General features: G+C 40.5%; 1 protein-coding gene across 1 annotated transcript in view; it reads right to left on the bottom strand.

Moving 5' to 3' along the window:
* Window positions 1-3,214, bottom strand: part of ZMAT1 (zinc finger matrin-type 1) — a 42,278-nt gene extending 39,064 nt beyond the window's left edge. Inside the window, exon 1 of the mRNA XM_040266693.1 lies at window positions 3,163-3,214. The gene's annotated coding sequence lies outside the window, so the exon portion shown is untranslated. The remainder of the gene's footprint in view (window positions 1-3,162) is intronic.
* Window positions 3,215-11,684: the final 8,470 nt, after the last annotated feature.

Genomic DNA, 11,684 nt, shown 5'->3' with positions numbered 1-11,684 from the left:
CACACACACACACACACTGAGCCAAGCATTTGGCGCAGGCCGCACACACACACACACACACACACTGAGCCAAGCATTTGGCGCAGGCCGCACACACACACACACACACACACACACACACACAGCATTCAATAAATTATTCCTGAATAAATGAAAGAAAGGCTATTAATTAGGTTTTCTCATGCTGGCCTTGAAACTTTACTTAAGAACATTAAGACAAAGGAAAGGCTTGTTAGGTAATTGCTATGCAAACAGATCATTAAGTAAAATGCCAGGATGTCCTCCAATTTAAAACAGAATCTATTTAATAATTTCTTTTTCTTAAAAGGAAGAGGGAAATAAGAGGGTTTCTGTTTATTTTTGTTTAGATTTTTACTATGATCACATGGTAACATCAATACTGGATGAAAACTGTTTTGAGCCATTCATACATTTTTGAAAAACTTCACTGAATGAAATATGAAGGGTCCTAGAAAATCTCATGACTTGCCCCTCTCCATGAATTTGTTTCTTTGTATGTGTTTTTTCATACGTGTTCACTTGGCATTTATTTGTTGATTTGTTTTTAAGCTGATTGTCCAGTTTCCCACTTGGAGCCTTTCAAAGCTTCTAATCTTCCCTGCTTAGCAATTTCTAATCTCCACTGACATTTGCCCATTACCAACCCCAAGACAGATGAAAGCCTCAGGAGTATTGACTATAGTTGAAAATGGATCAACAAAGATTTTATCAAATAACTTTTACTGGTCCTATCTGTAGTGGATTTGTAATAATCTGCTGCTGCTGCTAAGTCAATCTGAATCTTGACAATTCTTTGCCACTTGTTAGTCAGCTTCTAACTAGGACTTAAAAAACAAAACAAGCAAAAGATATTGGCACACCACCAAGAAACATTTTTCTCTCCTCTCCTTTATCCACTATCATAACTGGTGACAATTTATGGCCTCTATAAATATCTAAACAAAAATAACTTGATATCCAAATAGCATTTTGGACAGTGTACTATATCAACTATGTATCATTTAAGTGAAAAGTCAGGAGTTTTGGTTTGGACTGAACAGTTAATGAAGGATATTTACCCAAAATGAAATGGTAAGAGATAATTTTTAGGTAGCAATTACATTTGGTTTCTCATATCCTAGTAAACTGTTATCAACACTAACAACAAAGATTGTATTACTCACTGAATGTCAGGTCGTAAATCTTGGTCAAGGTTTCTATAGTTTATGAACCACTGTTCTAGTGCACAGCCATGGAAATGCTATGGAACGAATATCAATGCAGAACTGCAAAACCACGGTTCATACTTTCAGATCTGAAATTGATCTAGAGTTTGGCTAGTTCAATACCTGTATTTCATAAATGTCAAGATCCAAATCCAGGAAGCTTGAGATCTGTTCAGGGTCAGAAAAATCTAGCAGATAAACTAACACCAGAACCTAGATTCAGTAGACTCCTATTTTATGGCTCTCCTCATTTTTACCAGCTAGAAGTAGTATAGACAGGGTATTGCCACTACTTTCTTAATTTGTATAACTCTTAAAGTCATTAATACCTGCATATATTCAAAGATACTGCAACCAAGTCAGTCACAGAGCCAGGCAAAAAGCCATATTTTCCATAAGATGCTGGTCCTAAATCTTACTGTGAAAAGGCCATGTGAATCAAACTGAACTGTGATCTTGACTCCTGAAAAACTGTTCTCTCCTTCGTGTTGCTTATAGACAGAAAGTTTGGTATAAAAACAAAAATTCCAGGTTTCGTACTTTCATCCCTGAGCAACTGTGTTTAAGTCCAGGATGACTGAAGACACTAAATAAAAGTCTTTCAAAAGCTGCCTTCAGTAAAATGGATCATAAATTTAAAAAACATCATGTACAGTGTATTTCTAACTTCTATATTTAGTAAGTGCCATTTACGTAATGTGCCTATGACAAACATTGTAAGGGATTTTCTTCTGCTTTGCCATTCCTCCAAACTGAAAGATGTCATAGGTTACGGGATACATGATTTAAGAATGTGAAAATTATTTTCATGGAATACTTTTATTTCTACTTCTAGGAAAAAGTAACTTTGATTATTTTACTCTATTTTGGGGTCCACGATCTTTCACTTTGGAGGCAAATTAGCAGCATACGGTAACACAGAATACACTGGAAATTAATAACGAATTACGATGGCAAAATGCTTTACAGAGATCTTCTGCGGTGGACACGGTCTCACCCAGATAAGAAGCATTTCCAAAGTTACTTTGAAACACATTTCAATGGCAAATTTTACAGTTTGCTATTAGTAGGCTGTTCACAAATATATAGTACTTTGTGTGAATTAAATACCACTTCGGCCGAAATAGTTACAAAATATCTTATGTTAGGAGTAATGTGTGTTGGTATGTACATTATTTACTAAAGCCAAAACCACCTTAAAGATGGGCACGAAAACCTTGCTTTAGAAGGTTACACCCTCAAATAGCCAAAGAAAATTCTGAAATCTGTGCCTCTGCCACTTTTCTTTCCTCGGTACAACCCCCTCCACCAGACCCTACGACTCTAAAGTCCAACCGATCCTACCTTAAAGCTCAACATACACTCTAACCTCCCCAAATGTCTAATCCCGGCTCTCCTTAAATACACTGCTCAAAGTTTCTACACTGAAGGATGCTGAATTTCCCCAAAGGGAAATTTCCTCCCTCTCGTTTCTTTGGCTGTTTCTCTCTCATCTCTGGCCCCTCTCGCCGTCAGTCCCGCTTCCCTTTCCCTGCCCTTCTAGTTCCAGCGCACTTTTCTACCTTGCCCTCTCTTTCACCAAATCACACCTCGGATTCCTAGAGAGCACACTAAAGCGCCCTGGCTGGGAGAGCAATTAAGTGTTTGGTTTTTTTTCGTTCCCTTCGAACTCCTGGCTTGTGAGTACCTGCGTTCCTTTTCCTGGGGGGCCCCATCCTTTGCGGGCAGAAGGAGGCAGGGAAGCCCCTCTGCTTCGTCCCTCTGGCACTCTCGGGGCTACAACGGCGGGGCGGGGCGGGGCGAGCTTGGCCTTTACTGCGCCACAGCAGGTGGGGGGTGGGGCGGCGGCGAGCCGCGCCCAGTCCGCTCTGGGACAGGCGGAAGAGAGGCAGCAACGGAGACGGGGCCTCCCCCACACGCCGGGACGGGAACTCACCTTCTCTCAGGCAAGGGCGGGTGTCTACTTTAAACCTACTGCCCCCCCTCCCCGCCGCCGCCATAGCGGAGCCGCCAAAGCCGCCGCCGCCGCCGCCGCCGCCGCCGCCACAGTCACCGGCAGGCGGGCAGGCAGACGTGGAGGTGGCGGAGGAGGCAGGCACAATCGCTGCCGCCGCCGCCGCCGCCGCCGCGCAGGCGGTGGCGGTGGAGGAGGAGGAGGAGGAGGCGACAGAGACGGTAGCTTCCTGAGGGGAAGACTCCGCTGCCAGCTGTATGACAGCGCTCGGCGCCGCCGCCGCCATCGCAGCGAGGCGCCGACAGTTGCCCTTGCGCCTCACTCCTATTAAGCTCCTCTTGCCCCGCCTCCCGCTTAGCCCCGCCTCCCGCTTAGCCCCGCCCCTTAGCCCCTCTTTTCCCTGCCTCGGCTCAAGCCTCTTTCTCGCTCCTTCTCTCCACCAATAGGAACGGTTCAGACCCGCGGGCCACCCCTCCCTTCCCCCCACGGCTTGGCTTAACCAACCTCCCTTTGGAGGGGAAGCGACAGTGGCCAAGGGCAAAGGGCAAAAAGCGCGGGATGTAAAAGCACGTGGTCTTCACACAGTGATGTCTTCTCCGTTGGAGGAGCTAATCTAAAACCAATTTAAAGAAAAGAATGTCTGGAAACCTGTTTATTCCATCACCAAAATCGCTCTGAAATAGATCGTCTCCCGCCTTTCTTATAGCCCTCAGTGAACAGAAAAATAGCAGAAGCCTTGGTCACGAGGCATTTTCATCACGAGCCCTAAAGTCCTGCTTAACTATGGATCTACCCATCTAAATTACAATTAAAAAACTGGAAATCCAGGACCCAACCATAAAACTAGAATATTACTTATTTGAATCTCCTCACCATCTTTCCCCCAAATTCCAAAGAAATAATTATCTTGATTCATATTAGTTATTATTCCCATACTCTTTTTACATATGTTCCAGTACATAGATATATGCCTAAACCATGTTGTTTAGTTTTGTTTTCAAATTTGACAAAAATTTATGTATTTTTCTAGGTAGCATTTTGGGGCTTGTTACTTTCACTAAAATTTTGTTTCTGAAATTCATCCATGTAGCTGTAGTTCACTCACTGTCAATGCTGTAAAATATCCATCCATTTCTCTGTTGATAGGTATGTGTCATGGTGCATCTGTGCAAAAGTTTCTCTTAGGTAAGCTCTCCTTTGCATTTTCACTTCCACAGCCCTATTTCAAATCCTCATTGTCTCTTGTTAGAACTATAGAATTTGCCTCACTGGTCTCCTTTCCTCTGATCTCAAGCCCTCCAATCTAGTTCCATATTCTTGCCATTTATCACTGTCTCACCTTTGCTTGTTAGACAGTCAAAGGACACAGTTTTGCACTAGTAGTCTCCCCCTTCACTTCCTATTCTCTTCCCCTTCCACTGTCCCCACCTCCTCACACTGCTTTTACTTTATTTAGCAGTATTAAAATCTTCTTACAGATTCCTATAAAAGCTGTTATTTCATGATGTGATGCTATTGTATATATTGCGTCTTCTTCCTGAAATGTCCCCTTCCCCTATAATTAGGCATCTTCCTACTGAATCCCTATACACCCCTTGAAATCCAAATAATATATCACTTCTTCCAGGTAACATGTCTTGTCCCTACTTAGCCTTAATTCCACCCTCTTCTGTGCTACACCTATATCATGTGCATATTTTGAATGTGTGCCTCTCTTCTCCATAGACTGGGACCATTTAGAAACAAAAGATAGTTTATTTCTGATTTCTCATGATCCAGCACAGTAAAGTCCTAGGCAAAGGTCAAAAATCAATAGTCCCTAAACCTAGGTCCCTAAGTCCTTAGGTCTGGCCCACAGATGTGTTTTAACTGCACAGTTATTTATTTACTTCCCTGTCAACATTTGAAACATTTGTCATTTCATACAAAAGAAAAAAAATCTCTTAAAAACATTTGAAGATTTAGCAGTATTTGTTGTGCATTCCTAACTGCCAACAACTGGCTGCAGCTGAATAGCAAACTCAGAGACTTGGAGTGCTAGGCTCTTAAGGACAATTTTATGTTGTTTTTGTGGTTCAATAATTTACCCAAGATTACCTGAGTCATTGGGTTTCTCTAATGTTCTTTCCTGTCCTTCTCTAAGTTAGTGCAGCATTTACTCACTGAAGAAATTACTGGAAAGATCACACACAAGAAATATTCCTCTGAAACAGGCAGTAGGACAAGGCATGCATAAAAAAGAGTGTAATGTATCCCTTCCAGTATGGGAGGGAGAATCCCTCAAAAGCATTGTTTCTCAAAATATGAATCACAGTTCATATGTAACTATATAACTGTAACTGTATAAGAACTATTCAGTCAGAATCTGGGGAGTGTGCATTCCTCAGGATTCAGTCAGCAAAAGAGAAATTACACTAGGTATTTCAAACAGAAATTATTTAATATAGAGAATCAGGTATTTTTAAAAAATCAGGAAAGTTAGAGGAATAAAACTCAGAGGACTTTCTCAGATATTGTCAACTAGTCTTGGACAGTCTTTCCTTCCTCTTCTGTGTTCTCCTCTGTGTTGCAGAAGCTGGAAGCCTATGAATTACATTTCCCAGACTTTTTGGTCAGCAGGATTCTGAATATGGTTTAGGATTCTGAGTATGGTTTAGGTCTCACCAGTGGTACACATTTTAGAATACAATGGAGGCCATTCTTTACATGCACTCAAATAGATATAAAACATGAGTTTTTGTAGTGGTCTCAACATTCTTCTGCATAGCTTATACCCAAAGGCTTTGGAGGACCTGTAAGGTTAGCAGTGATTTACTTGAACCTGCTGACCTCTGTGTGGTAGTTACAATTTCCTGTCTTTGGACTATAGCAGCCAACAAATACTAATTAAGATACAGTTACTTCTTCCTTCTTAGGCACAATGGAAACTTTTGTGTTTTCTGTTCAATCAAACAGTAAAAAGAGGGGAGAGGATATTGCATGACATAAAAGAAAGTAGTTAATTTTCTCCCCATTCCCCAACTCTGTTTGGTGACATGCCAGAAAAGAAAAATGCCACTGAATCTGAGTAATACACTATGACAATAAGCACCTACTTTCCTGTCTTCCTCTACACTTCTCATTGTTCTCTATGACTGTTATGCTATTAAGTGAATGGCAAAATAATTTCTTTCACAAGAGAGAGGAGGTGGAATGTAGCAAAGAGTGACAATTAATGAAAGCCTCCTATGGGCTAGACTTTTCCCATGATTTCCCAGCCATCTCACAACAGTGATGTTGAATTGGGTTCATTAACCTCATTTAAAGAATGCACTCAGATTCATGGATATAACTAACTTTTCCCTGGTTTTCAATTTAGTGATTGAAATGGTCTGCTTATATCACTGGACCACAGGGAGAGGGACAGTATTGGCTGAAATGAATTTTAACTACTGACTCCTAAAATCACAGAAAGAAGATGGGGGTGGGGGGTGTGTGGAAGTGGGCCTAAGGTGTAGGTCAGAGTTGCCCAAAAAAAAATAAATAAATAAAGGAGTATATCTTTGAATATTTGAGAAATCAATAAGGAAAAGTATACCAATAGTTATTTCACTATTTCTATGGTGAAACATAATATGCATTGTTTGGAATGATATGGAGAAATTAAAAATTCTATTGCCAAACACAATACACTTAAAGATATCAGAAAATGGAATAAATAATTAGAATATAATTTGGTGGCATATAACTAATGTGATTTACATAAAAATGAACGTGACTCAGAACAGTAATATTCAAATTTATCAACAAATAAATCAAAGGTGAAAAACAATTGCAATCAAATATCCAAAGTTGCTCAGTACCAGTAAAATTAAAGAAAAGCAAATAGACACATTGATATTTACACATAAGAAAGACATAAAATAGCATGAATAATGTAACAAGGTTTTAAACAAAAATATATGCATATGAATATACAGATATAAGAATTGAATTATATACAAACACACATACAGTGTATCTACAAAATACTAAGAGTATTTTAGATTTCTCCATTGTTGAAGCAGTAATATAGATAAAATTATGACAGCACAAGATGTATCTCATTAAGAATTGATGTTATATGATCCAATCAAAAAATGGGCCAAAGAACTAAACAGACATTTCTCCAGAGAAGACATACAGATGGCTAACAAGCACATGGAAAGATGCTCAACATCACTCATTATCAGAGAAATGCAAATCAAAGCCACAATGTGGTACCATCTCACGCTGGTCAGAATGGCTGCTATCAAAAAGTCTACCAATAATAAATGCTGGAGAGGATGTGGATAAAAGGGAACTCTCTTACACTGTTGGTGGGAATGTAAACTAGTACAGCCACTATGGAGAATGGTGTGGAGATTCTTTTAAAAATTGCCATATGACCCATCAATCCCACTGCTGGGCATACACACTGAGGAAACCAGAATAGAAAGAGACCTGTATACCCCCATTGCAGCACTGTTTACAGTAGCTAGGACATGGAAGCAACCTAGATGTCCATCAGTAGATGAATGGATACACTGTGGTACATATACACAATAGAATATTACTTAGCTATTGAAAAGAATGCATTTTTTCAGTTCTAATGAGATGGATGAAACTGGAGCCTATTATACAGAGTGAAGTAAGTCAGAAAGAAAAACACCAATACAGTATATTAACTCATATATATGGAATTTAGAAAGATGGTAACGATGACCCTATGTGCGAGACAGCGAAAGAGACACAGATGTAAAGAACAGTCTTTTGGACTCTGTGGGAGAAGGCGAGGATGGGATGATTTGAGAGAATAGCACTGAAACATGTATATTACCATATGTGAAATAGATGACCAGTCCAAGTTCAATGCATGAACAGGGCACTCAAAGCTGGTGCACTCAGACAACCCAGAGGGATGGGATGGGGAGGGAGGTTGAAGGGGGATTCGGGATGGGGGAGACACATGTACCCCTGTGGCTGATTCATGTCAATGTATGGCAAAAACCACCACAAAATTGTAAAGTAGCCTCCAATTAAAATAATTTAAAAAAGAATTGATGTTATGGAATTGTATTTATATTAACATGAAAGTTGTCAAATATCCATACAGTTAAACGAAAAGGAAGTTATACAGAGCCTTTACAGAAAATATATCTGTTTATGTCTAATGTCTTGGGCTCACAGTATACACTTTTGTGTATTTTCATTCTTGTTCTCTGCTCCTTACCCCTATCACATAGATGCACACACACACACACACACACACACACACACACAGAGAACTTTCTTGTCAGCCTAGAGAGGGTCTGAGAGGAACATCCTACCATGTGACAGCGTCCAGATATGTAGCAGAATCACACAATGCTCTTTATGTTACATAAACATCTAGAAAATTTCAGAAGATCCTCACTGTTTGAGAACTATAGGGAAGTATTTTCCTAAACCTAAGTTTATCTTCTATGATTGGTTAAGGGTGGAGCAGCTTAAGTGCTGGTCGCATAACCACACAATGGAGTTTGGAATCAGGGACAAATTTCAGCACCCCATCTCCACTGGTTTCCTGTGTTTTCCTGACTTCTAATTTTTACGTTTTATGTTATCCATCCTCTTTACATTACCATGCAGTTCTTGCTTTAAGAGACATCAACTGCCCTCTTAGGTCCTATTTAGATTTTTTCTTTCAGCTATAGACGTCTCAAGATTAAAATGACACTGGAGTTTTAAAAAATTAATTGCATTAAGTAATATTAATAGTGTATACTAGCAAATTTTTAAATTTGCTTACTAATCTTACCAGCCAACCAATAGTTGTTTTCTGGATGTAAAGAATGTCAGAATAAATGTCACTGCTAGCCATTTTTTGTTATTACTAAAGATGGAGAAGCTCTAAACAGTCAACAAAAACAAGACCGGGAGCTGACTGTGGCTCAGATCATGAACTCCTTCTTGCCAAATTCAGACTTAAATTGAAGAAAGTAGAGAAAACCGCTAGACCATTCAGGTATGACCTAAATCAAATCCCTTATGATTATACAATGGAAGTGAGAAATAGATTTAAGGGTCTAGATCTGATAGATAGAGTGCCTGGTGAACTATGGAATGAGGTTCGTGACATTGTACAGGAGACAGGGATCAAGACCATCCGCATGGAAAAGAAATGCAAAAAAAGCAAAATGGCTGTCTGGGGAGGCCTTACAAATAGCTGTGAAAAGAAGAGAGGTGGAAAGCAAAGTAGAAAAGGAAAGATATAAGCATCTGAATGCAGAGTTCCAAAGAATAGCAAGAAGAGATAAGAAAGCCTTCTTCAGCGATCAATGCAAAGAAATAGAGGAAAACAACAGAATGGGAAAGACTAGAGATCTCTTCAAGAAAATTAGAGATACCAAGGGAACATTTCATGAAAAGATGGGCTCGATAAAGGACAGAAATGGTCTGGACCTAACAGAAGCAGAAGATATTAAGAAGAGGTGGCAAGAATACATGGAAGAACTGTACAAAAAAGATCTTCATGACCCAGATAATCACGATGGTGTGATCACTAATCTAGAGCCAGACATCTTGGAATGTGAAGTCAAGTGGGCCTTAAAAAGCATCACTACAAACAAAGCTAGTAGAGGTGATGGAATTCCGGTTGAGCTGTTTCAAATCCTGAAAAATGATGCTGTGAAAGTGCTGCACTCAATATGCCAGCAAGTTTGGAAAACTCAGCAGTGGCCACAGGACTGGAAAAGGTCAGTTTTCATTCCAATTCCAAAGAAAGGCAATGCCAAAGAATGCTCAAACTACTGCACAATTGCAGTCATCTCACATGCTAGTAAAGTAATGCTCAAAATTCTCCAAGCCAGGCTTCAGCAATACGTGAACCATGAACTTCCTGATGTTCAAGCTGGTTTTAGAAAAGGCAGAGGAACCAGAGATCAAATTGCCAACATCTGCTGGATCATGGAAAAAGCAAAAGAGTTCCAGAAAAACATCTATTTCTGCTTTATTGACTATGCCAAAGCCTTGACTGTGTGGATCACAATAAACTGTGGAAAATTCTGAAAGAGATGGGAATACCAGACCACCTAACCTGCATCTTGAGAAATCTGTATGCAGGTCAGGAAGCAACAGTTAGAACTGGACATGGAACAACAGACTGGTTCCAAATAGGAAAAGGAGTACGTCAAGGCTGTATATTCTCACCCTGCTTATTTAACTTATATGCAGAGTACATCATGAGAAATGCTGGACTGGAAGAAACACAAGCTGGAATCAAGATTGCCGGGAGAAATATCAATAACCTCAGATATGGAGATGACACCACCCTTATGGCAGAAAGTGAAGAGGAGCTAAAAAGCCTCTTGATGAAAGTGAAAGAGGAGAGCGAGAAAGTTGGCTTCAAGCTCAACATTCATAAAACGAAGATCATGGCATCTGGTCCCATCACTTTACGGGAAATAGAAGGGGAAACAGTAGAAACAGTGTCAGACTTTATTTTTGGGGGCTCCAAAATCACTGCAGATGGTGACTGCAGCCATGAAATTAAAAGACGCTTACTCCTTGGAAGAAAAGTTATGACCAACCTAGATAGTATATTCAAAAGCAGAGACATTACTTTGCCGACTAAGGTCCGTCTAGGCAAGGCTATGGTTTTTCCTGTGGTCATGTATGGATGTGAGAGTTGGACTGTGAAGAAGGCTGAGCGCCGAAGAAATGATGCGTTTGAACTGTGGTGTTGGAGAAGACTCTTGAGAGTCCCTTGGACTGCAAGGAGATCCAACCAGTCCATTCTGAAGGAGATCAGCCCTGGGATTTCTTTGGAAGGAATGATGCTAAAGCTGAAGCTCCAGTACTTTGGCCACCTCATGCGAAGAGTTGACTCATTGGAAAAGACTCTCATGCTGGGAGGGATTGGGGGCAGGAGGAGAAGGGGACGACCCAGGATGAGATGGTTGGATGGCATCACGGACTCGATGGACGTGAGTCTGAGTGAACTCCGGGAGATGGTGATGGACAGGGAGGCCTGGCGTGCTGCGATTCATGGGGTCGCAAAGAGTCGGACATGACTGAGCGACTGAACTGAACTGAACTGAATGGGGGTATTCCATGTGGGCACTTAAAAAAATATTTAGTATTATTGCAGAGAGATTTTATGCTGCAGGAAGTGTCTCAGAATTTACTTGATGATACCTGCTATGCGTGTGTGTGTGCCTGTGTGTGTACTAAATAGACCAGATCCAGTCTTTGAATTTCTCTTAAACAGAGCCACTCACCACAAGTCTTTTCTTCAAGAAAGATTTTCTTTTAAAATAGCTGCATTGTGTAAGTGTTTGGATGAGGGTCTGAATATCTTTACAGCGTCTTGTAAAACTACTCAAAGCACCATGGACATTTACTTCACTAAAATATTGACTTGACATTTATTAGGTGTTGGACATGACAGGGGGTGTGACCTACCTCAGGTCCTACAAAGACTTATGGGTTTGACTATGGGACATACCTGCTGACTCTCCCTTTAA

The sequence above is a fragment of the Oryx dammah genome, unplaced genomic scaffold (assembly GCF_014754425.2).
Source record: "Oryx dammah isolate SB20612 unplaced genomic scaffold, SCBI_Odam_1.1 HiC_scaffold_23, whole genome shotgun sequence".
Classification (NCBI taxonomy): domain Eukaryota; kingdom Metazoa; phylum Chordata; class Mammalia; order Artiodactyla; family Bovidae; genus Oryx; species Oryx dammah.
This window is presented reverse-complemented; position numbering and strand designations above follow the sequence as displayed.